Source organism: Primulina huaijiensis, chromosome 9 (genome assembly GCF_012295235.1).
Source record: "Primulina huaijiensis isolate GDHJ02 chromosome 9, ASM1229523v2, whole genome shotgun sequence".
Classification (NCBI taxonomy): domain Eukaryota; kingdom Viridiplantae; phylum Streptophyta; class Magnoliopsida; order Lamiales; family Gesneriaceae; genus Primulina; species Primulina huaijiensis.
The window spans coordinates 11,220,677-11,245,139 of record NC_133314.1 but is presented as its reverse complement, the minus strand read 5'-3'; the positions used below and the strand labels follow the sequence as shown (position 1 = coordinate 11,245,139).

Sequence of the window (24,463 nt, the reverse complement as noted above, 5' to 3'; positions counted from 1 at the left end):
TCTCATTAGAAAAGGGCATCCCAACCGGGAACAAGCCTATTCGAGGAGTTATCAGCACGGACTCTCGTCTCCAATAGGCCCAGCAAACCAATGCTGTGCTTCTGAATGACTCAACAAATCTCTCTCCACTTCACCTCCTTATTGAGGCCCCTAAGTTTTATATTCCAAGCACCCACATTCATCATGACCCACCAGCAGTTGCCTTCACTGAGTCTACTTTGCTCTTAGAGGTCTTCAGTTTTTATACGGGTAAAAAGATACCATGTGTATTGGAATTTTTTTAAGCGAAGAACTCTTACCCCCACTGTCGCGCTTTGAGTCATAAAAATCCCAGCATGAATCTTGAACTCTATTTATCTCGGCTGAAGCAGAAACTAACCTCCTGTCACCAATCTCTGCCCTTTCCTCCCCCGAGGATTGAAAAGGAACCATTTGCAGCTGCTCAATACAGGGGCTTTTTCGCAAGGATAGGTATTGATTTACACATAGGCCTTCTCTAAAGGATCAGGACCATCAGAGAGTAATGGTTGGCATTGGGTCGTCGATCTCTTTCTGTGTCACACCCTTACTCTATACTTAGCATAATTACCAGAATCAAAATAAGGTTTGAATGATATAACTATAGTATGAAGCAAATCAAACAAGAGGCATCACTTTGACCGTTTATAAAAATTTTGGCATGATGTCCCTATATTTTGTATACACCAAAAACTCAAGCAATACTATTTATACACACTTATAAACATATTCTCATATACAAACATACTTTGTATTATCATACATAACATGGAACTTGTTTCAAACCCTGACATAAAATTTATTACAATATATATGCGAAAGCTATACAATAAGATATCCCGGTTTTTGTCGAGGTAAGGCACGTCACAAGCATCCATTGGCGAACCGGCATCCTACGTCTCTTCACTACCTGATCCTATAATACATGAGCTACGTGAGTTTATAAAACTCAATAAGTTGGCACTTGTACGTATCAATATGCTTAGAAGGAACATACATATCAAGCCGTGATCAACAATGAACCTTTAAACGATGTAATACCATAGCATATATTCATGTTCATTTTTGTACTTGAGCCTCATTAGTTGACCTGTACTACCGTGCTTGCTTTATTATATAGCTACTACTGTGTTGGACGTCAGGGAGCAACCTTTGGCAACCCCACGCCCCATGAACATATATTGGACAATAGATTCGGTGGACTTAAAACCACCCATGATGTCAACAAGCTCTATATCATGTAAAAATCAATCCTTTTCTTTTCATGTTCATTTCATGTTCATAAGATAGCACCCATCATCAATATTCATGAGTTTTTTACATATTTAAGACATAACAATGGAATATGGTGCTATATTTTCATCAATAAGATACTAACAATGTACATATAGCAATAATCAATGGGAAGTATGTGAAATCATAATATTACTCATGTATTACTTCAAGAACATGCCAACTTACAGTCCAAGCGTACGAATACTGGTTTGAGACGATGTTTCTTGTTCCTATGCTGTAAAACATATCAATAATTCAATTACTATGTCTATTCTAGGAGAAGTTTGCTCCTCTACATTAATAATAACCAAAAGAGAGGAAACCTTACACCCTTATGAAGTTCTTGTGATGGAGAACTAAGTTCTTACCTCAAAGTGATGAAAGGAATGAAGAAGAAAGCAGTTGGAGGAAGTTTTCTAGGTTTTCTTTCGAGTTTATGCTGTTAGACAAGGTGAGAATGGTGGAAAGTGCTAGAAAACTTGATACTAATCTTTTTCAGACTGCTGGGCGCATATGCGCGACTTTTCGGGGTGCTTTTGGCTTGTCTTTCCCAATGATTTGGACAAAACCCAAAACATGAAAGTTGTAGCATTATATCTTAGATTTCTAATGGTTTTAGCCTCACACAATTTGGATCAATATTCAAATCGTTATGCTAAAATCCGTAAGAACTGCCGTATTTTCATCTCATTTCCTGCATTGCTATACCAACTTCATTACACTACTTCTACCTACACATCTTACTATCATTATTTATACACATATTGGTTCTCAATAAACCATGGACAATATAAAAATCATGTTCAATCTCAATATTGATACTTCAATCATCACTTGAAATCTAATGAACTAAAGAGCTATATGATAAACTACATAAACGTATCATTATCATTTGTACGAGTAACCGGGCATTACAATCCTCCCCTCCTTCAAAGAATTTCGTCCTCGAAATTTGACGTACCATATAGTTCAGGATATCTCTGTTGAATCTCGTCTTCTCGCTCCCAAGTGGCTTCTTCAATTGCATGATTGCGCCATAATAGTTTCACTAATGGTATTTCGTTGCCTCGTAACACTTTTGATTTCCTATCGAGGATTTGCACCGGTCGTTCTTCATATGAGAGATTCGATGCAAGCTCCAACGGTGCATAATGAAGAACATGAGAAGGAATAGCTAAATACTTTCTGTGGGGACCCGGGCTCTAACTCGATTATTTTTTGGATTAATTGGATCTTTGCTAGAAAATGTGGGTCAAAATTTTGCTTTTAACATTATTCAAATGTATATGAACAAGCACAAGGCATCATATAAAATACTGTCAACTTATTTAACTGCAAATAACATTCCCATGTTCAATTACAATTAATATACTAGTGTTTAGAAATTCAGTACATGTTTAGTAAAAACAACTAGTGATCTTCTACGCCCGTGATCTCCACGCTATCTCGATCTCTCATCCTCTGCGTGACCCTGATCCTGCCCCACCTGTTGTAATGCACACATACAGACACAACAACAGCCGGAAACTCCGGTGAGAACAAATCCCAGTATAAAACATGTGTACTTGCATGTCATGCAATTAAATACAAAATCATAACACATAAAGCAGTAATTATGACACATTAGTGACTACAGATAAAACTCTTCGACTCTTATTCTTTGACTCGACTCATATCTAAGTCTAGGGATCCCGGTGTGAATAAGACGTAACAAGTATCCCACCTACTTTCCCAATCGTGGTGGCGGTACGTCTTATTCCTAGACTTCGGTCCTGTCTGTATCGAGTGTCTACAATCGGAGGAAATCTGCTCCGATGCGTCGATATCACCGAACGTCTAGTTTGGCAAGTCTGCCCATGACTCTCCTATCTTAAATGCTTGAATATAAATCTATAAACAAAGCATCAACATATAAAAGGTAACAATCTAGTATGTGATTTTGGGAAACTCAAATTAGATCTAATTCGAGTTATATCTTCCCGAATTAACATGAATTATACCTTCTTGTCGTAAAATCTTTGTCGTAGTTGAAGTCTCGATGTCGAATCTGTCAATATCAAATTTGAAATGACAATGTATAGATATAATCAATCAAGACACAACTCAAAGCAAGTCTTGTACAAATCATTAATCAATCTCGATACAATTCAACGGCATAACGGCGTGATTTCTCAATATCGATCAACTCAAATATCAATACTAAATAGAAATACTCATAATTCTTATCAACATCAATTCATAAGACTGAATTCTGCACCATCTCAACTCAATATATATGCTGGAAACTCATAACAACCACATATGGTATCACTTTCTCGATTCGTTTACGTTTCTACGATGTCAATAATCTCAAGAACCCATAATTACAAGCATATCAGAATTTCCCCAACATGTAAACTCCCAAACATGCTGAAATGTAAAGAAACTTACATCCTTTGATAGCTCTTAAGGAGAGGAACAAGAATCTAAACTCGGATCGAAAATCGGATGGTTGTATTCTTCACAAACAACAATCTAATAGCAAGAACTTTGGGAATTTCTTGACGCCTCCGTTCCTTTCCTCTGCAAGTCTGAATGAAGAATGACTGATTGAAGATATATATATATATATCATGCCATGTGTCAACTTGAGAAGCAAAGGTGGATTCCTCGCACAGAGCACCGCGGGTGCGCTCAAGCTACGGCATCCCATCCAAAATTCTAGAATCGACGACCGCGGGTGCGCTCAGTCATGCACCGCGGGTGCTGTGACCCTATTGTAATTCTTCACGTTTCATGAGTTACAACCGCGTGTGCTACCATGTCTTGGACCGCGGGTGCGGTCTCTCTTTTAGTCAAAACTCTACTTTCTGCCCTTGCACCGCGGGTGCGGTGGAAACTGGGGCGCGGGTGCGGTCTGGCTTCTGTAATTTTTCACCATTTCAAAGGCAAGACCAGCGTAGGTGCACTCTCTCCTGGACCGCAGGTGCACTGTCTTGGCTGTTTCACCACCATCGTTTGCAATCCAATTCAAATCGCAACATCGTTTCTGCTGTCGTCAATATTTACATCAATTCATGCATTCTCATATCTTCGAGTATCATGTCAATGAATACGAAAAATCTCAAGCCTTACATTTCTCCCCCTCTAAGAAATGATTTCGTCCTCAAAATCGCAGGCAATTAATCAAAGCATACATATAAGAGAAGCAATATAATCAAAACCAAAGGAAGACTCACATCATGGAAATAGATCGGGATATCTCTGTCTCATCTCGGACTCTGTCTCCCAAGTCGCTTCTTCAATGCCATGACGACTCCACTGAACTTTCACTAATGGAATAGTCTTCGTTCTGAGCTGTTTCTCTTTCCGATCAAGAATCTGAATCGGCTGCTCAACGTAACTAAAAGTCTGATCTAACTCGGCTTCTTCAGGCTGAAGGACATGAGAACTATCTGGCATATATCTACGCAACATTGATATATGGAAGACGTCATGTATCCCAGATAGAGAAGGTCGCCAATCTTTTCAAGAATCTCGTACGGACCGACGTATCGAGGAGACAATTTCCCACGTTTGCCAAATCTGACAACTCCTCTGAAAGGAGAAATCTTCAAGAATACCCTGTCTCCTTGCTCAAACACTAACGGTCTACGTCTGATGTTCGCGTACTTTGCCTGTCTATCTTGTGCCGTCTTCATTCGCTTCTGAATTATCTTGACTTTCTCAGTCATCTCACGAATCATATCAGGCCCAAGTTCTGGTACCTCTGAGATGTCATCACAGTACAACGGAGATCTGCACTTCTTTCCGTATAAAGCTTCGAACGGTGCCATCTCGATGCTAGTCTGGTAGCTGTTGTTGTACGAGAATTCACAAAGAGCTAGTGAATCTTGCCAACTAGTACCAAAATCTAGTACTACAGCTCTCAGCATATCTTCTAGAGTCTGGATAGTCCGCTCTGACTGTCCGTCTGTCTGGGGATGGTAAGCAGTACTCAAGTGTAAAGCCGTACCTAGAGCCTGCTAGAGACTGTGCCAAAAGTGTGAAGTGAATCGTGGATCACGAGCTGATACGATCGACTTCGGCACACCATGTAATCTGACAACCTCTCTGACATATATATCAGCCATCTGATCATGTCGGTATGTCATCTTGTAAGGAATGAAGCATGCTGATTTGGTCAATCTGTCTATCACAACCCAAATCGCATCACAACCCCGAGATGATCGTGGTAACTTCGTAATGAAATCCATGGAAATGTGATCCCATTTCCATTCAGGAATAGCTAAACTCTGAAGTAACCCTCCGGGCTTCTTTCTCTCGGCCTTCACATGTTGGAAATTCAAGCACTTAGACACAAACTCTGCAATATCTGTCTTCATATGTTTCCACCAGAATTGTGTCTTCAGATCATTGTACATCTTCCTGCCACCAGGATGAATACTAAACCGACTACAGTGTGCTTCTTACAGTATCTGTTGTTTCAACTCTGAAACCTCTGGCACTACAAGACGGTTATTCACATACAACACATGATCACGTACCTGATACTCAGAAATATGTCCTGATCTGACAATATCAATCGACTTCTGAACATTCTGATTGGTTCTTTGTGCCTCTTTGATGCGAACAATCAAATCTGGTTCACATTGAATAGTGGCAAGTCGCAACGGTCTACTATCTGTATCAAATGCTAATCCAGAAAAGCAACAATCTTCTATCATATTCGAAACACCTATCGTCGACAAGGATAAGGAACATACCTTTCGACTCAAAGCATCCGTTGCTGCATTCGATTTCCCTGGATAGTATTTGATTTCACAATCGAAATCCTTCAATAAATCGAGCCATCTACGCTGTCTCATGTTCAACTCTGACTGAGAAAATAGATACTTCAGGCTTTTGTGATCAGAGTAGATCTCAAATTTCTCGCCATACAGATAGTGTCGCCATATCTTCAGTGCAAACACGATAGCCGCCAATTCAAGATCATGAATTGGGTATCGAGTCTCGTGTGGCTTCAACTGTCTCGAAGCATAGGCAATAACATGCTGTCGCTGCATAAGAACACATCCTAACCCTCTGTGTGATGCATCGCAATATACAACGAAATCACCCATACCTGAAGGTATCGTCAGGACTGGAGCACTAGTCAATTTCTTCTTTAACTCTACGAAGCTCGACTCACATGCTTCTGACCACACAAATGGAGTATTCTTCTGTGTCAACTAGGTAATCGGTTTCGCAATACTGGAGAAATCTTTAATAAATCGTCGATAGTATCCTGCTAAACCCATGAAACTGCGTATCTCTGGCACAGAAGTCGGTCTCGGCCAACTGATCACAGCTTCAACTTTACTCGGATCAACAGAAATACCGTCTCCAGATATGACATGACCCAAAAAGACAACCTGTCTCAGCCAAAACTCACACTTTGACAGTTTAGCATACAGTTGCTCATTTCTTAACGTCTGCAACACAATTCTCAAATGCTCAGCATGATCAATCTCATTTCTCGAGTAAACCAAAATATCATCTATAAAAACAATCACAAACTCATCCAGATACCTCTGAAAGACACGGTTCATCAGACTCATAAACACTGCTGGCGCATTCGTTAAACCAAAAGGCATGACAATAAACTCATAATGCCCATACCTGGTTCGGAATGCTGTCTTCGGTATATCAACATCTCTAACTCTCAGCTGGTCATATCCAGATCTCAGATGGATCTTGGAATAGACAGAGGATCCCTGCAACTGATCAAACAAATCGTCGATAAGAGGCAATGGGTACTTGTTCTTTACTGTTGCCTTATTCAATTGTCGGTAATCGATACACAATCTCATCGAACCGTCTTTCTTTCGTATGAATAACACTGGTGCGCCCCAAGGAGATACACTCGGTCTGATATATCCCTTGGCCAGCAAATCTTCAAGCTGTTCTTTCAATTCTTTCAACTCTATCGGTGCCATTCTATAAGGAGCTCGAGAAATAGGAACCGTATGGTACTAGGTCGATGCTAAAATCTACCTCTCTGACTGGAGGCAATCCGGGAATCTCATCGAGAAACACATCTGCAAACTCGCGAACCACTGGCACATCTGCCAAGGCAGGACTCGATTTCAGTAAATCTACTGAATAGACCAGGAACCCTTCTGCTCCTTTCTGGAGTAATCGAGTCATAGACAATACTCGATTTCAAGCTACGGCATTCCATCCAAAATTCTAGACTCGACGACCGTGGGTGCGCTCAGTCATGTACCGCGGGTGCGGTGACCCTACTGTAATTCTTCACGTTTCATGAGTTACAACCGCGGGTGCGGTATGTCTTGGACCGCGGGTGCGGTCTCTCTTTTAGTCAAAAATCTACTTTCTGCCCTTGCACCGCGGGTGCGGTGGAAACTGGGGCGCGGGTGCGGTCTGGCTTCTGTAATTTTTCACCATTTCAAAGGCAAGACCAGCGCAGGTGCACTCTCTCCTGGACCGCAGTTGCACTGTCTTGGCTGTTTCACCACCATCGTTTGCAATCCAATTCAAATCGAAACATCGTTTCTGCTGTCGTCAATATTTGCATCAATTCATGCATTCTCATATCTTCGAGTATCATGTCAATGAATACGAATAAATCTCAAGCCTTACACTTTCGTAGCATGGAAACGTGAAAAACATTATGAACATTTGACAAGTTTGGTGGTAAAGCAACTCGGTAGGCACTGTCTCCTATTCTTTCCAAGATTTCAAATGGACCAGTATATCTTGGACTCAATTTTCCTTTCTTACCAAAACGTAAAATGCCCTTCAATGATGATATCTTTACAAATACATGGTCACCAACCTGAAATTCCAATCGTCGACGTCGCACATCAGCATAGCTTTTCTGTCGACTCTGGGCAGTGTGCATTCTTTCTCTGATCTTGGTCACCAATTCGGCTGTGTGTTGTACCAATTCAGGGCCTAATAACTTTATTTCTCCTACTTCATCCCAATGTATTGGAGATCGACATTTTCTACCATATAATGCAGTATATGGTGCCATTCCAATGCTTGACTGATAGCTATTGTTGTAGGTAAATTCAGCCAACGGTAGTTTACTGTCCCAACTGCTTTGAAAATCAATAGTACAGGCCCTCAACATATCTTCTAAGATCTGATTTACTCGTTCTGATTGTCCATCAATTTGAGGGTGAAATGCTGTACTGAATGCCAATCGAGTTCCCATAGCATGATGTAAACTCTTCCAAAATGCAGACGTAAATTTGGGATCTCTATCAGATACAATGGACACCGGGATGCCATGAAGCCTCACTATCTCCTTGATATATTCTTCAGTATATTGATTCATCGTATATGTGGTTTTCACTGGAAGAAAGTGAGCTGATTTCGTAAGTCGATCCACAATATCCCATATATCATTGAATCCTCTTTGTGTTCTTGGCAAACCAAGAATGAAATCCATTGTAATATGCTCCCATTTCCATTCAGGAGTAGGCAATGGTTTCAAGAGTCCTGCTGGTCTTTGATGTTCAGTCTTGACCTGTTGACATGTTAGACATTGTGCAACAAACTGAGCAATGTCCTTTTTCATACCTGGCCACCAAAATAGTGGTTTCAAATCCTTGTACATTTTTGTGCCTCCTGGATGGATCGAGTAAGGTGTAGCATGTGCATCAGTAAGAATTTCGGTTCTGATTGGTCCTTGTTTCGGCAAACACAATCTACCTCGATATGTCCATATTCCTTCCCCATTCAATTCAAAGTTCAAATTTCCTTTTTCTTCATCTCGCTGCCTCAGTTGATGTAATTCATTATCTGTATTTTGTTCAACCTTGATTCTGTCTGCAAGTGTTGGTCGAACCATAAGGGATGATAACTGAATTGTAGCTCCCTTTGGAATAACATCAAGCTTCAAGTTCTGCAAATCCCATAAAATTTGTTCTTGTACTTGCATTGTGGCAATAGAACTGGATTTTCGACTTAACGCATCTGCAACAACATTGGCTTTCCCTGGATGATAATTGATAACACAATCATAATCTTTCACTAATTCCAACCAACGTCGTTGTCTCATATTCAGTTCTTTTTGCGTGAATAAATATTTCAAACTCTTGTGGTCCGTGTATATTTTACACCGTTCACCATACAGATAATGGCGCCATAGTTTCAACGCAAATACCACTGCTGCCAATTCTAAATCATGTGTGGGATAGTTCTTTTCATATTCTTTCAATTGTCTTGAGGCATAAGCAATGACCTTTCCGTGTTGCATCAAGACTGCTCCTAAACCTTGTTTTGAAGCATCACTGTATACTACAAAATCTCTTGATCCTTCTGGAATAGCAAGGACCGGTGCTGAGGCCAATTTTGTCTTTAACTCTTGGAAACTGTGATCACATGCTTTATTCCATACAAATTTCACATTCTTTCGTGTTAACGCAGTCAAAGGCAATGCTATCTTAGAAAATCCCGCAATAAACCGACGGTAATAACCAGCTAGCCTTAGAAAACTACGTACCTCGGTAACAGTGGTAGGTCGTAGCCAGTTATTAATAGCTTCAATCTTACTTGGATCCACTAATATACCTTCTTTTGAAATGATATGACCCAAGAATGATACTTGTTCAAGCCAAAATTCGTATTTCTTCCATTTGGCATATAATTGTTTATCTTTAAAAGTTTGCAAAACTAATTGCAAATGTTCTCGATGCTCCTCTACAGTTCGTGAGTAGATGAGAATATCATCTATAAACACAATCACGAACTTGTCTAAAATTGGCTTGAAAATTCTGTTCATCAAATTCATAAAAGCAGCTGGTGCATTTGTTAATCCAAATGGCATTACAAGAAATTCATAATGCCCGTACCTGGTTCGGAAGGCAGTCTTTGAGATATCATCTGATTTCACTTTTAGTTGATGATAGCCTGATCGTAAATCAATCTTCGAAAAGGTGGCAGCTCCTTGTAATTGATCAAACAAATCATCAATTCGGGGGAGTTGATACTTATTTTTGATTGTCACTTTGTTCAAATCCTGATAATCAATACATAGACGGAGGGTACCGTCTTTCTTCTTCACAAATAAAACAGGTGCACCCCAAGGTGAAAAGCTCGGTCTAATAAACCCTTTATCAAGCAACACATGTAACTGTTCTTTCAATTCTTTCATTTCTGTAGGAGCTAATCGATAAGGAGCTTTTGAGATGGGATGAGTTCCTGCCACAACATCAATTACAAATCCGATCTCTCTATCTGGGGGTAAGCCTGTTACATCATCCGGAAATACCTCTGGAAATTCACAAACAACATCTGTATCTTTTAACTCACAAATAGGTGGATCAATAGTTAACACAGATGCTAAATATCCTTGACACCCCTTCTGTAGTAATTTACAAGCTTTCATACAAGAGATTATCTTAAGAGGAAAGGATATAACTGCACTTGCTACTGTGAATGGTTCAGCTCCTATCGGCGCAAATTTGATCACCTTTATGCCCCAGTCAATAGTAACTTTGTACTTCGAGAGCCAATCCATTCCCAATATCACATCAAAATCAATCATCCTCAGAACTATCAAGTCAGCACACATCTGATGGCCTTGGACATATATTGGACACCCTCGCACAATCTGGTTTGTCTGTACTTCTTGCCCAGCAGGTAAGGCTATGGCGAGTTGTGCCTCTGTTGTACTTGCTGTAATGCCCAGTCTCCGTACAAACTATTCCGAAATAAAGGAATGAGTGGCTCCTGAATGTAGTAAAACAATAGCAGTAATATCAGAAATCAAGAACATACCAGTGATCATCGATGTATCCGCATCCACTTCCTCTTTAGTCATGGAGAAAAGGCGTCCCTGTACTTTCTCAGAACTCCCTGGACAATTCCTTGCGAGATGCCCTGTCTTTTTGCAACGATAACGAACATTGGAACCCTGCATACATTCCCCGCCGTGAAGTTTTCCACATTTAGGATAAGGTGGTTTGTCCTGTTCTTTACATGGAGGAGGACTCTTGCCACGTGGTTCCTCTGGTCTAGTACCTCTCCTATCGGTCTTTCTGCCTTGTCCTGTTCCTTGGCTCTTCTGAAAGTACTGCTGCCTTCGTTGTTGTTTATCTTTGTCAATGTCTTGCTCATCCTGTTCTGCCATAAGTGCTCTTTCCACTATCTCTCCAAATGTAACAACCTTCGACATCCGTACATCTCTTTTAATTTCAGAGCGAAGTCCCCGCATGAAGTGTTCGCCCTTACTTGTGTCATCCTATGCAATATATGGTACATATTGAACTCAGCTTCAAATTGTTGTATGTATTCGGTCATTGACATGGTTCCTTGCTTCAAATTCAGGAAGTCACTAGCTTTCTTGGCTCGTACATCTTTACTGAAATATTTATTGTAAAACACTGTTTTGAAGGTTCCCCATGTCAATGGTCCAACCGGTAATGCAACTTTTGCGCTCTCTCCCCATATCCTTGCATGTTTTGTTAACAAAAAGATGGCACAAGTTACTTTGTCAGCATCTTCCATATGAAGGTAGGAGAAGATGGACTCCAATGATTTAATCCATTCTTCTGCTACTGTCGGATCGGTGCTTCCCATGAATTCAGGAGGGTTCAGACGTCGAAAGTGATCATATACATATGTTTGAACAGGCCCTTGTCTGGGTATCATGGCTTGTGCGTGTGCCTGCTCATGAGTAGTCCGTTGCATCTCAAGTAATTGATGTATCTGCTCCCGATGGACTTTTGCTTGTTGCTGGAGCAGCTGAGCAAAATCATTTATAGGTCGTGGCGCACTACCTTCACCTTCGACCGCTGGGGCCTTGCCCTTAGATGACTCTCCTCCCTGTACCTTACGTTTAGGTGGCATCGTCTTTTATCTTAACCTACATATAGGTCACGTAGAAACACAAAACTTAGCACAATTACCATAAGCAAAATAAGGTTTGAATGATATAACTATAGTAGTAAGCAAATCTAACAAGAGGCATCACTTTGACCGTTTATAAAAATTTTGGCATGATGTCCCTATATTTTGTATACACCAAAAACTCAAGCAATACTATTTATACACACTTATAAACATATTCTCATATACAAACATACTTTGTATAACATGGAACTTGTTTCAAACCCTAACATAAAATATACTACAATACATATGCGGAAACTATACAATAAGATATCCCGGTTTTTGTCGAGGTAAGGCACGTCACAAGCATCCATTGGCGGACCGGCATCCTACGTCTCTCCACTACCTGATCCTGTAATACATGAGCTACGTGAGTTTATAAAACTCAATAAGTTGTCACTTGTACGTATCAATATGCTTAGAAGGAATACATATCAAGTCGTGATCAACAATGAATCTTTAAACCATATCATATCATAACATATATATTTATGTTCATTTTTTTACTTGAGCCTCATTTGTTGACCTGTACTACCGTGCTTGTTTTATTATATAGCTACTACTGTGTTGGACGTCAGGGAGCAACCTTTGGCAACCCCACGCCCCATAAACATATATTGGCCAATAGCTTTGGTGGACTTAAAACCACCCATGATGTCAACAAGCTCTGTATCATGTAAAATCAGTCCTTTTCTTTTCATGTTCATGTTAATGTTCATGACATAGCACCCATCTTCAATATTCATGAGTTCTTTTCATATTTAATACATAACAATGGGATATTGTAATATCCAAGCCTGGTGAATGGTACGGTTTAAGATTTTGTATGCTTATGGACTATTTGGTTAAGTTTATGTATAGTTTTGATGTTAAGAGTTGTGATATATGGTTTATAGTATTGTTGTTTATAGTTGTGGTGTAGTTGTTGTAGCATCGTTGCGATTTAATTCATGGTAATTCGTATGTTGAGCCAATTATTATGAGGCCAATTGGAATGGTTAGATAAGACATAGAGGTGTAACTTTCTTATTTTGAGTTTTGTTCAAATCATTGTGGAAGGTAAGCCAAAAGTGCCCCGATGTGTGTCGTGTGTTTCGACGTTCCTCCAGTGACACATGTTGAGAGATTTAGCATAACGTTTTACTCAGACCTTCAAATGATCTGATATTTGGAGAGGTTCAAGAAAAGACATAGAGCTACAACTTTGTAGTTTACCATTTTTCCAAATTATGAAAGGAAGAGGCGTTTCGGAGGCGATCTTTGGAGAAGCTGTGCGCAGAGTAACCAGAGAGCAGCCGCACTCTATTGTTCAGTGCACCCACGGTGACCAGAGTGCACCCGCCCTCCAAAATGTAGCGCGCCCGTGGTCTACTGTTTCAGATTTTTGGATGAGGCGCCGAAGGCATAGCGCACCCGCGGTGCAAGGGATAGCGCACCCGCGGTCCGTGAACAGTAAAGTCGTGTTTTTGGATTTAAATGCTTAAATACATGAGTGGGTTCACTTTTCCCTCATTTCTCTCCTCATTCTCGATTTCTTCAGCTCAAGGGAAGCTAGGGTTCCATTTTCTTTCTTCTATTTCTTAGATTCAAGCTTCTTGTTGGATTATTGAAGAGAGAACAAGGTTATTTTGAGTTCAAGGAGCTAAGGTAAGCTTGTGGCTTTGATTATTTCTTTGTTTATGGTGTTAGGAGAAGTCTTGGGTATTTAGAGTGTGTTAGCTTTATGAAGTTTATGGTATGGGTTTATGATTTTTGAGATGTTGATGGTGAAGTTTATGGTTTATTGTTGTAGGTTGTGTACCAAGAGAGTAGATTCAAGGTTCCAAGTGTTGTAAGTGGAATTTCATTTCTTGTGCTCACATGATAATATATGTATTGTGTTTCAATGGTTTTAAAGTGTTATTCCCTTCCATTTGATTCATGCTATGTATTAATACACCTTGTTGTATATTAGAGGCATTTTATGTCTCAACCATGTCAAAGGGAATACAAGAGAAAAGATAGTCTTCAAAGTGTTTGTTTTAATGCCAAAGAGAGAATTCAAATGTTTTATTGGATTGATAGATACATAGCCAGAGATTGCATGCAATAAGTTGATCAACGACCATAGGCTTATATCCCTCAGAGTTATCGATTCATATCGATGGGATAGAGGCACAGAGACAGAGATACTATATAGATATCAATCCAACAGAGAAAAGAGAAATACCATCGTTATTGTTATTCATTCTATGATATTCATGTTTCAGAGTTGATGGTATTTAATGTTTTCAAAGCCATGTTTTACAGAGTATGGTATATGTACATTGCTATGTAAGAGTTCCACTTGCTGAGTTTCATACTCATTTCAGTTATTCATGTGATGCAGATAAGAGTGACGGGCCGGGACGTTGATTGGAGTCGGGGTCATATGCATAAGAGAGGGAAGGAAGAAGACTATTTTGCGAATATTTTGACATGATCACAAAAATGATGTTTTGTATTTTGTTGCTTCATTTGATTGATCATGTATTAACTTTTGTTTATATATATTGAAAATGTATTTTAAATCCTTCCTTCCTCCCTTCAAAGAAAATTTTAATTTCCGCTGCTATTTTATGAAAACGGATCAGAGCGTTACATTTAGTGGTATCAGAGCACCCTTCTTCGGACCAATGCATATGACTTCGTCTACTTTCAACAGTCCGGGTATGTCTTCTTCTACATCTAATTATTGTCATTGGTTGATATGTATTATGTGAGCACATTGTAGGAGTATGCCTCCTAAAAGAAAGGCTGCAGAGGGTGAGGATAGTTCTTCTCTAGAGTTGTCGATGAGTTCGGCAAGCTACTGAAAGAGCAAGCTAAGGTCCATAGTGAGCAGATCCAACAGTTGTTACGTTTGCAAGGAACAGGCCAAGGTAGAGGTCAAGGGAGAGGCCAAGTGGCTCTGGCAGTTGGGACCGATGGGATCTTTACTGCTTTCAAGAGAATGGATCCGCCGGAATTTGAAGGAAGCACTGATCCATTGGAGACTGTAGAGTGGGTCAAAGCTCTTGAGGCGATATTTGATCATCTCAAGTATGAAGACAAAGACAGAGTGGATTGTGCAGTATTCATGCTAGTCAAAGCTGCACGCATTTGCTGGAATGCTACCAAGGTAAGTGTTGATGTTCCAGCATTGAAGTGGCAAGAGTTCACGGATCTTTTCTATGACATGTATTTCCTAGATGCACTTCGAGCTCGGAAGGTGACTGAATTTTTAGAGCTTCGTCAAGGAGATATGTATGTTGATGAGTATATTCTGAATTTTGAAGAGGGCTGTCTGTTTGCTCCATACATTGCATCCAACGACAAAGACAAGGGTGCTCATTTCATTAGAGGCCTTCGAGCAGAAATCAGAAGGGACATCAATATGTCGAAGGCGGTGACATTCAAAGAGATTGTGTCTAAGGCTTTGTTGGCCGAGCAAGATGAGAAAGATATTGCCAGAGAGAGACAGGCGAGGCAGCAGTTTGTTGCTCAGAGGGGTCAGGGTTCGAGTCATAGAGGGAAGGACCATTTCAAAGGGAAAGGCAAGTTGGAGCCGAGTCCTAAACTACCGACATTTCCATCTGATCCTGAGAAGCCATTGTGTCCCAAGTGCAGTAGACATCATCGGGGAGAGTGCAGATTTGGTACTCATACTTGTTACCGTTGTGGCACTGCAGGCCATATTGCCAAAGACTGTCCAAGAGTTTCGAGTAAAGAGAAGGTGAAGGGTCGCATCTTTACCATGACAAAGGAAGGTATAAACCATGATTCTTCTGTGATCTCTAGCACTATTTTAATTTCAGGCAGAGTAGCTACGACATTGATTGATACAGGTGCTACTCATTCTTTTATGTCTGAACTATTTTTGAGATCTTTGGGTATAGTTCCTTCTACTCTTCCCCTCCAGTTTAGTGTTGTATTGCCTTCGGGAGATGTGTTATGCCCGACGTCTATTGTGTATGCGTGTTCTGTTCAAATTGATGAGAGAGTGGTTTATGCTGATTTGATTGTTATTCCGATGGTTGCGTTTGATATTATACTTGGCATGGATTGGCTATCAACTTACCGTGCAGTGTTTGATTGCGTTGCTAAGACGGTGAAATTTGCAGATGATGGCAATAGGGAAGGTTTGCTCGCCAGTGCAGGTACTTCGCTGGTCCTTCCTTTTATTTCGTGTCTTGAGGCTAAGAAGTTGTTGTTTAAAGGTTGTGATGGGTTTTTGGCTTTGATTGTTGATTCGGATAGAATTGTGAAGTTGAATATTGATGATATTTATGTTGTGAGAGAGTTCTCTGATGTATTTGTGGATGATGTGCCGAGTTTACCGCCGGACAGAGATGTAGAGTTTGTGATTGATTTAGTCCCAGGTACGGTTCCTATTTCTAAGGCTCCGTACAAAATGGCCCCTACAGAGATGAAGGAGTTGAAGACGCAGTTGCAGGATTTATTGGATAAAGGTTTTATTCGACCGAGTTCTTCGCCTTGGGGAGCACCGGTTCTTTTCGTCAAGAAGAAAGATGGGTCTTTGCGGCTGTGCATTGATTACAGAGAAATCAACAAAGTGACTGTCAAGAATAAGTATCCGTTGCCACGGATAGATGACCTTTTTGACCATCTGCAAGGGGCTACAGTGTTCTCGAAGATTGATTTGCGATCTGGCTATTATCAGTTGAAGGTTAGGGAGTCTGATATCCCTAATACGGCGTTCCGGACCAGGTACGGTCACTATGAATTTCTTGTGATGTCTTTTGGTCTGACCAATGCTCCTTCAGTCTTCATGGATCTTATGAACCGTGTGTTCAAGCCGTATTTGGATAGCTTTGTCATTGTTTTTATCGATGACATTTTGATTTACTCCAAGACCAGAGAGCTTCATTCAGAGCACCTCAGAGTTGTTCTTCAGTTTCTGAGAGAGAAGAGATTGTATGCTAAGTTGAAGAAATGTGAGTTCTGGTTGGAGCAGATTTCTTTCTTAGGCCATGTTGTCTCGAAGGATGGGTTAGCTTTTGATCTAGCGAAATAGAGGCGATACAGAAGTGGCCTATTCCTACCACTGTACAAGAGGTACGCAGTTTTCTTGGTTTGGCGGGTTATTATCGTCGTTTTATTTCAGAATTTTCCAAGATTGCCCTGCCGTTAACTTATCTGACGAGGAAGACTGTGAAGTTTGAGTGGTCCAATGATTGCCAGAGTGGGTTTCAAGATTTGAAAGATAAGTTGACGTCAGCTCCTGTACGTGCATTGCCCAGTGGTTCAGAGGACTTTGTTGTTTATACCGATGCATCGAAGAAGGGCCTTGGTGCAGTGCTGGTGCAACGAGGTAAAGTAATAGCCTATGCTTCTCGCCAGTTGAAGGATTACGAGAAGAATTATCCTACGCATGATTTGGAGCTAGCAGCTGTGGTTTTCGCCCTGAAAATCTGGAGACATTATTTGTATGGCGAAAAGTGTGAAATTTTCACAGACCACAAGAGTTTAAAGTATTTATTTTCACAGAAAGAACTTAATATGCGCCACAGACGGTGGTTAGAGCTTGTCAAAGATTATGATCTGACTATTAGTTACCACCCAGGGAAGGCGAATGTTATAGCGGATGCATTGAGCCGTAAGTCGAGTTCTTCTTTAAGTTCTATGATTCAGCAGCCGTTGTTGCTAGATTTGCAACGAGAGGAGATGGCTTTGGTGGTTCCTGGAACCATTGCTCGTTTTTCAGCGTTTGTTATTCGGGCTACATTGACGGACAGGATCCGTAGAGAACAGGCTATTGATGTTCAGTTGTTAGAGCTGAGAGCTAGAGCAGAGGAGAGAGATAATTCAGAGTTCGGGACGAATGGAGATGGTTTGGTGACATTTAGAGGCCGTATTTGCATCCCTGCTGGTGATGATATTCGGCGAGACATCTTGACAGAGGCACATACCGCGCCATACTCGATACATCCAGGCAGCACTAAGATGTATCACGATCTTCGTAGACTCTATTGGTGGTCAGGTATGAAGAAAGATATTGCCATGTTTATTTCTCAGTGCCTAACTTGTCAGCAGGTGAAGATCGAACACCAGAGACCTGCTGGGACATTGCTATCATTGCCGATTCCTCAATGGAAATGGGAGCACATTACGATGGATTTCGTGACTGGTCTTCCCAGAATGCAGAAAGGTTTTAACTCTACTTGGGTTATTGTTGATCGGTTGACCAAGTCAGCGCATTTTCTGCCAGTTAAGACGACGTATTCCATGAACCAATATGCCGAAGAGTACGTAGCTGAGATTGTTAGACTTCATGGTGTTCCTGTGTCGATCGTGTCTGATCGTGACCCTAGATTTACTTCAGAGTTTTGGAAGAGTTTGCACAGAGCTATGGGTACACGGTTAGCATTTAGTACAATATATCACCCCCAGAGCGATGGTCAATCAGAGAGAGTTATTCAGATTTTAGAAGATATGCTCAGAGCTTGTACTATCGATTATCCTGGTAGCTGGGATTCTAAATTGCCTCTTGTTGAGTTCACGTACAACAATAGTTACCAGGCGACAATTGGCATGGCACCGTATGAAGCACTTTATGGCAGGAAGTGTAGATCTCCCTTGTATTGGGATGAGATTGGGGAGAGAAAGATGTTGGGTCCAGAGTTGGTCCAACAGACTGCTGATGTTGTTGCTGTTATTCGAGAGAGAATGAAGACAGCGCAGTCGAGACAAAAGAGTTATGCCTATGTGCGTCGTAGGCAATTGCAGTTTGAGGTTGGCGATCATGTGTTCTTGAAGATAGCACCTCTTAAGGGTGTGATGCGGTTTGGCAAGAAGGGAAAGTTGAGTCCAAGATTTATTGGCCCATTTGAAATCTTGGATAGAGTTGGTGATCGAGCCTACAGGTTAGCCCTACTGCCAGATCTTGACAGAGTTCATAATGTTTTTCACGTCTCTATGTTCAGGAAATATATTGCAAATTCTTCCCATGTTCTTCGCCACGAGCCATTGGATTTGACGACGAATTTGACTTATCAAGAGATTCCGGTCCAGATTTTGGATCGCAAAGTTAAAGTATTGAGAAACAAAGAGATCGGCATTGTTAAAGTCCTTTGGAGGAATCATTTGATTGAAGAAGCCACGTGAACCAGAGGATGAGATGAAAGAGAAGTATCCCGAGTTGTTTGCGCAGTGATGTCAATTTCGGGGACGAAATTCCTCTAAGGAGGGGAGATTGTAATATCCAAGCCTGGTGAATGGTACGGTTTAAGATTTTGTATGCTTATGGACTATTTGGTTAAGTTTATGTATAGTTTTGATGTGGGGACCCGGGCTCCAACTCAATTATCTTTGGGATTAAATGGATCTTTGCTAGAAAATGTGGGTCAAAAATTTGCTTTTAACATAACACACATACATAAAATTTATTTCATTTCATTAAAAGCAAATACATGTCTCGTTTCGTTAATACATCAAACTAGTGTTTAAGAGTATTAATACATGTCTAATACAACAACTAGTTTCTTCTGCTACGCCCGTGATCACCACGCTATCACCTCTCAATCATCCTCGTCTCGACCCTGATCCTGCCCCACCTGTTGTTATGCACACATACAGACACAACAACAGCAGGAAACTCCGGTGAGAACAAATCCAAGTATAAAACATGTATACATGCATGTCATGCAATTTAATACAAAATCATAACATATAAATCAGTAATTATGACACACTAGTGAATACAGATAAAACTCTTCGACTCTTATTCTTTGACTCGACTCATATCTAAGTCTAGGGATCCCGGTGTGAATAAGACGTAACAAGTCTGCCACCTACTCTCCCAATCGTGGTGGCGGTACGTCTTATTCCTAGACTTCGGTCCTGTCTGTATCGAGTGCCCACAATCGGAGGAAATCTGCTCCTATGCGTCGATATCACCGAACGTCTAGCTTGGCAAGTCTGCCAATGACTCTCCTATCTTAAATGCTTGAATATAAATCTATAAACAAAGCATCAACATATAAAAAGGTAACAATCTAGTATGTGATTTTGGGAAACTCAAATCAGATCTAATTCGAGTTATATCTTCCTGAATCAACATGAATTATACCTTCTTGTTGTATAATCTTTGTCGTAGTCGAAGTCTCGATGTCGAATCTGTCAATATCAAATCTGAAATAAGAATGTGGAGATGCATTCTATCAATCTTCAACTCAATTCCATCACATGTACAAATCAGTAATAATTCTCGATACATTTCAGCGGCATAACGACATAGTTTCTCGATATTAATCAACTCAAATATCAATACTCAATAGAAATACTCATAATTCTTATCAACATCAATTCATAAGACTGAATTCTGCACCATCTCAACTCAATATATATGCTGGAAAACTCATAACAATCACATATGGTATCAATTTCGCGATTCGTTTACGTTTCTACGATGTCAATAATCTCAAGAACCCATAATTACAAGCATATCAAAATTTCCCCAACACGTAAACTCCCAAACATGCTGAAATGTAAAGAAACTTACATCCTTACGAAGCTATTGAAGAGAGGAGCACGAATCTAGTCTCGGATCGAAAATCGGATGAACGGCTTGTGTGAAATCAATTTCTTAAGCTTTAAGGAAATGTGAGAGTTCTCCCATGGATTCCTTCGGTGGTCTAATTCTGAATGAAGGGAGAATGGGAGATTACATGTTATATGCATGGCAAGGACACATGTTTTATTTTTCACTCAATACGTTGCACCGCGGGTGCGGTAGCTTCTCACCGCGGGTGCGCTCAGCTCACGGCATCCTCATCTAAAAATTCAGAAACAGCGACTACGGGTGCGGTCCCTTTTTCACCGCGGGTGCGCTCAGGCTACGGCAATCCTTCAACATTTCAAAATCAACGACCGCGGGTGCGGTATGTCTTAGGCCGCGGGTGCGGTGACCCTACTGTAATTCTTCACGTTTCATGAGTTACAACCGCGAGTGCGGTATGTCTTGGACCGCGGGTGCGGTCTCTCTTGTAGTCCAAAACTCTACTTTCTGCCCTTACACCGCGGGTACGGTAGAAACTGGGGCGCGGGGGCGGTGTCCTTTCATGCAAACTTCATAATCTCATCTTATCAACCTACAATTCTTGGGCATTACATTTGATGTTAAGAGTTGTGATATATGGTGTATAGTATGGTTGTTTATAGTTGTTGTGTAGTTGTTGTAGAATCGTTGCAATTTAATTCATGGTAATTCGTATGTTGAGCCAATTGTTATGAGGCGAATTGGAATGGTTAGATAAGACATAGAGGTGTAACTTTCTTATTTTGAGTTTTGTTCAAATCATTGTGGAAGGTAAGCCAAAAGTGCCCCGAAGTGTGTCGTGTGTTTCGACGTTCCTCTAGTGACACATGTTGAGAGATTTAGCATAACTTTTTACTCAGACCTTCAAATGATCTGATATTTGGATACGTTCAAGAAAAGACATAGAGCTACAACTTTGTAGTTTACCATTTTTCCAAATTATGAAGGAAAGAGGAGTTTCGGAGACGATCTTTGGAGAAGCTGTGCGCCGAGTAACCAGAGTGCACCCGCACTCTATTGTTCAGTGCACCTGCGGTGACCAGAGTGCACCCGCACTCCAAAATATAGCGCACCCGCGATCTACTGTTTCAGATTTTTGGATGAGGCGCCGAAGGCATAGCTCACCCGCGGTGCAAGGGATAGCGCACCCGCGGTCCGTGAACAGTAAAGTCGTGTTTTTGGATTTAAGTGCTTAAATACATGAGTTGGTTCACTTTTCCCTCATTTCTCTCCTCATTCTCGATTTCTTCAGCTCAAGGGAAGCTAGGGTTCCATTTTCTTTCTTTTATTTCTTAGATTCAAGCTTCTTGTTGGATTATTGAAGAGAGAACAAGGTTATTTTGAGTTCAAGGAGCTAAGGTAAGCTTGTGGCTTTGATTATTTCTTGGTTTATGGTGTTGGGAGAAGTCTTGGGTATTTAGAGTGTGTTAGCTTTATGAAGTTTATGGTATGGGTTTATGATTATTGAGATGTTGATGGTGAAGTTTATGGTTTATTGTTGTAGGTTGTGTACCAAGAGAGTAGATTCAAGGTTCCAAGTGTTGTAAGTGGAATTTCATTTCTTGTGCTCACATGATAATATATGTATTGTGTTTCAATGGTTTTAAAGTGTTATTCCCTTCCATTTGATTCATGCTATGTATTAATACACCTTGTTGTATATTAGAGGCATTTTATGTCTCAACCATGTCAAAGGGAATACAAGAGAAAAGATAGTCTTCAAAGTGTTTGTTTTAATGCCAAAGAGAGAATTCAAATGTTTTATTGGATTGATAGATACATAGTCAGAGATTGCATGCAATAAGTTGATCAACGACCATAGGCTTATATCCCTCAGAGTTATCGATTCATATCGATGGGATAGAGGCACAGAGACAGAGATACTATATAGATATCAATCCAACAGAGAAAAGAGAAATACCATCGTTATTGTTATTCATTCTATGATATTCGTGTTTCAGAGTTGATGGTATTTTAATGTTTTCAAAGCCACGTTTTACAGAGTATGGTATATGTACATTGCTATGTAAGAGTTCCACTTGCTGAGTTTCATACTCATTTCAGTTATTCATGTGATTCAGATAAGAGTGACGGGCCGGGACGTTGATTGGAGCCGGGGTCATATGCATAAGAGAGGGAAGGAAGAAGACTATTTTGCAAATATTTTGACATGATCACAAAAATGATGTTTTGTATTTTGTTGCTTCATTTGATTGCTCATGTATTAACTTTTGTTTATATATATTGAAAATGTATTTTAAATCCTTCCTTCTTCCCTTCAAAGAAAATTTTAATTTCCGCTGCTATTTTATGAATACGGATCAGAGCGTTACAATATGGTGCTATGTTTTCATCAATAAACATACTAACAATGTACATATATCAATAATCAATGAGAAGTATTTGAAATCATAATATTACTCATGTATTACTTCAAGAACATGCCAACTTACAGTCCAAGCGTACGAATACTTGTTTGAGACGATGTTTCTCGCTCCTATACTGTCAAATATATCAATAATTTAGTCACTATTGTTTATACTAGGTAAAGTTTGCTCCTCTACAATTATAATAACCAAAAGAGATGAAAACTTACACCCTTATAAAGTTCTTGTGATGGAGAACTAAGTTCTACCCGGCGCATATGTGCGACATATTCTGCCAAAAAACTCATTTTTAACTTCCGAATTAGCCAAAGTGGTCAACATAAAAGTTGTAGCCCTATGTGTTTTCTTGCATCTCCAACTAGTTTCATGTCATTTGGAGGTATGAGTAAAAAGTTATGCTCAATCTACCAAAATGTGTCAATGTAGGAATGATGATACACACGACAAAATTCGGGGCGCTTTTGGCTTGTCTTCCCCAATGATTTGGACAAAATTCAAAACATGAAAGTTGTAGCATTATATCTTAGATTTCTAATGGTTGTCGCCTCACACAATTTGGATCAAAATTCAAATCATTATGCTAAAACCCGTAAGAACTACCGTATTTTCATCTTATTTCCTGGATTGATATACAAACTTCATTACACTACTTCTACCTACACATCTTTATATCATTATTTATACACATTTGTTCTCAATAAACCATGGAGAATATAAAAATCATGTTCGATCTCAATATTGATACATCAATCATCACGTGAAATTGAAAGGGATCGATTTTAGGTGTTCGAAATAGCAACGGAAGCACAAAATTGTTTTCTAAACATGAAAAACCGAAATTTTTGAGAAAAATTTGAACACCATTGTACTAGTGTGTAACATATACTAAACACCTTTGTCATACATAGGGTGTTAAGAAATTTTACCTATCAGCCTCTTGAGGTTGATGATGGCTCCAACTAAAGTGTAAACACTTTAGCTCTTGTATGGTAGACAATCTTCAAGCCTCCCTTTGAACACTCCTTGTTTAAAATCAAGCCCACCACTTGCAAGCTAGAACCTCCTTACACTTGCACTAGAAAATGTAAGGATTTTTTCTTTGAGAAGTATTTTGTTTTCAACAACTTGAAGAACAAAATNATAATTAAATTAATTCAAGTGTTGAATTAATTAAATAATATTGGGCCTTGTAGAGCCCAATTGGAAATAATTATTTAACTAGTGGGCTTGAGTAAAATCAAGTAAAGTCTAATTGGGCTCAAATATGTTTGAGACAATTAAATTAAAAGTCCATGGGCCCTTTGTAAATGTTACAAGCCCACTAGGTTTTGCATGCTAT

The 24,463-nt window shown here is 40.0% G+C and overlaps 1 long non-coding RNA gene across 1 annotated transcript in view; it reads right to left on the bottom strand.

The window, feature by feature from the left end:
* Window positions 1–24,463, bottom strand: part of LOC140983719 (uncharacterized) — a 112,973-nt gene that overhangs the window by 2,090 nt on the left and 86,420 nt on the right. The window lies entirely within an intron of this gene.